A 3364-nucleotide genomic window follows, 5' to 3' on the forward strand; every position below is an offset into this window, starting at 1 on the left:
CTGACAGAGTTCCTTCCTATTTTACAAATATTTTCATGATACACGGGTTTGAATTTATTGACATTGCAGAATTTCCGTCTTTCCGTCAAAGATGGGAGGTTTTCTACTCTTGTGCTATAAATATTCAGCATGCACTTCAGATAAGAAGCCACCGTTGCGTGTTCTTTTCCTCATCTCTTCCCCAAGGCGGGCTGGATGAAGGTAAGGGGCTCATGGGAGTGTGTGTGTGGACAGATGGACGGCTGTTGAGCAGAACTGGTTTTATCTCCCAGCGCTGGAGACAAAGGGAAGGTTGGAGGAGAAACGCGGCAGACGTCATGTTTCCATCATGATGCCAACCGCAGCTTCGTGTCCCTCGCCTCACTCGCCGTGAAATGACTCGCCATCTAGTCCCGAAACACCTTAACCCTCTGCGCTCCTTTTCTCTCCTCCCTCTGTCGTGCTAGGATGAGGGAGGAGAGAAAATGGGAGCAGGGCCTCCTCCAGGGAGGAGGGGTCATTCAGTTTCATTGTTTTCCTGTGTCTTGACATCATTTTTCTTAATCCGCCAATTGTTTTATTTTTTTGGGCACTTTGGGGATCCTTTTCTGCCAGATTCCCCCCCCCCCCCATTGTCCCGTCCCCTGCCTCCCACTGTGTCCACCCTATCACCGTCTACCAGGTTAGTGGGAAGACACTCAAGTCTCTCCCTTTCAATACTTCATGCTTCTCCATCGGAGACCAAATAAAAACACCGTCTGCTCCTTTGTTTACTCCCTCTCCTCCCATCCACCATTTATTACCCCCCCCCATTACTGCTCTGCATTAATTATTGTGATGACCTGCACAAGCTAAATGTTAATTAGTGTTGAGATTAGTGCTCGACCCCGGTGAACCTGCAGATCCACCAGTCATGGCGCTTTTATCTCCTTTATGGAAGGGTGACGATGTGAGAAATGGATACAGCGTTAATGTTTAGCATTGGTGTCGCACATTAAGAACGGCTCTTGCTGTGGATCCTGAACTGCGGATTAATGCATGGACATTGATTATACTTCATGTGCTTCAATTTCACCCAAATGTGAGATGGCGAACAAATCCACGAAACAGCGTACTACGTACGTAAAAAATCCAGATGAATGAAGGCGTGCGTGCGCATGAATCCAAACACATTTCCTTCGTCCATTCCAATCAACGTGGAGCTGAGCGCACATGTTGGAGTAGTTAACCCCACCCTGTCCACGCCTGTAAATGACTCCTGCACCTGAGACTCCCATGGCCGCGTGACCGGATAATTAAAGTTGGAGGCGCGCAAAAATATACGGTTTGGTTTGCTGTAAACGCGAGAGGAGCGTGCGTGTGAGGCTGATAGAGACATCTCACACTTTACGCACGGAGTTATTAACGTGAGTTCTTTGCACACAGAGACAATCAGGGGCTCGTTAGAAAGATCTGAAGCTGCATTTTAACCAGCAAACAGCAAGTCACTAACTTTAACCTGACTAGTAGTGATGCTGTGAAGACGGGACAGTGTTTGGGGGCGCGCATGAGCAACACAGGACCAACTTGAATGAATGAATATGTTGATGCTCCAATGACATCAGGAACACCGGCTCTCGCTGCAAACTGAGCTTTAACGTCGGCCCGTTCAGCTGCATTGTGGGAATTTACAATGTCTTCCAGTGGAACCAAGGCGGCCATAAATTATTTTGAATTTAACGTTTTTACTCAATTCAGCGGGTTGACGTGTCACATTACTAACCATCAGGTCATTTTTCAAAATAAAACACCTTTCTGAGTCTCATAATCATTACAATGGAAATTATATAAGTAATTATCGTTGGCAGAGGGTGTTTTGTGTTCCATCATTAAACTCAAAGTCCAGATGCATCTTGAATATATCTTTGCTCTGTTGTTGTCCTCTGGAACAGGATTTTAAGCGTTTTCATTTCAAAGTACCTTTGTTACAGAAATCATTTTTTGACTGGTTTATTGAAAAAGTGCATTGTGGTTAAATATTAGTCTCCACAAAACTTGCGCAAAAAGTGGCGAGCGTCCTTGGAACCCAGATGTCTTTGTGTGCTACAATCTCCTGATGTCTCCTAAAGGGGACAGACGGGACATGCTAAGAAGCTCCAGTGTCTAAATACCACATAACTGTATAACTTTAATGACTGGAAACGAGACAATGTGCAGAAAGACACTAAAACGCTCTGCAGAGCTGAGAGGAGATGCAGCTGTGATTATTGATGAAGGTCGTCACGGCAACCAATCTAAATCACATAAGCGTCAGTATCCCAAGTGGTATGAACTGTCCGCCTGGTGCAAACCCGTTGCTGCCAACACTTTCAGGTCGTCATTGAACTGCTGCTGAATCATCCCATCGCTTCTTTCATTGGCTAAATCAGTTGCAGCAGAGTGTCAGGAGAAGTCATGAGCAGCAGAGCGCATCTATCCCGACACTGTCGGACACACTGATGTCCAAAGTCCAGGTGCACAGGTGACGGAGTCATCCAGAGAAGGTCTTTGACAATGGATAGTGTTCATGTATTCATGCCATGACATTTAGTGAGTAGCTTCATGTATTGTTACACGTGTGATGTAAATCTATTAAGTGATTGTTGTTGCTTTTTTGTGATTGTCTTGCAAAAATAGGACTTAAGAATATGCAGAAAATTCTCCCTCCTGTCTGTATGTGGCAGAAAGTGTTTTTTTCTTTCTTCTTTTTCTTACCTTCCACTTGAGCCTGCCGTATTTTCTGGACTATACATCGCACCTGAGTATGAATCACAGGTCCAGCCAAACTATGAAAAAATGTGCGACTTATAGTCTGGAAAATACAGTACATTCAATCGACATGAGGGAGAGTACCGGTAGTAATAATATATATCGGAAGATGGGAAGACAGAGCAGAAGATGAGAGGATTGACGCAAAATGGAGGGAGAAAAAGTCAACAGGTGAGTTATAATATTTAGAGAAAACACTGTTGAATTTTATGACATTATTTCTCTTTTTATTTTTTTTTTTTATTTTTTTTTTTTTCTCTTTTTCTTTTTACCTTGTCTGCATTCGTGCTCCACAGTGACGGACATAACGTCAGTCACTGCTGGAGTTCTATGCAATTTTTATTCTTATAGTGATTGTGACCGTCACCTGCCCTCTTGGCAGCCTAGCCTATTCCTATTTTATTGATTTTATTACCTGCTTACCACCGTAGAGGGCTGTGCACACCGCAGTGAACATACAACATGAACAAACAAAAAGTGACAAAAACACAGTGTTCTGAGAAGAAAGTGCAATGGATTTATTTGTGCCCCTTAATTCTACCCCTTCCATCCAATCATCACCAAGAGTTGTCCCAATATACCAGGTTCACATTCGTCT

The sequence above is a fragment of the Brachionichthys hirsutus genome, unplaced genomic scaffold (assembly GCF_040956055.1).
Source record: "Brachionichthys hirsutus isolate HB-005 unplaced genomic scaffold, CSIRO-AGI_Bhir_v1 contig_876, whole genome shotgun sequence".
Classification (NCBI taxonomy): Eukaryota; Metazoa; Chordata; class Actinopteri; order Lophiiformes; family Brachionichthyidae; genus Brachionichthys; species Brachionichthys hirsutus.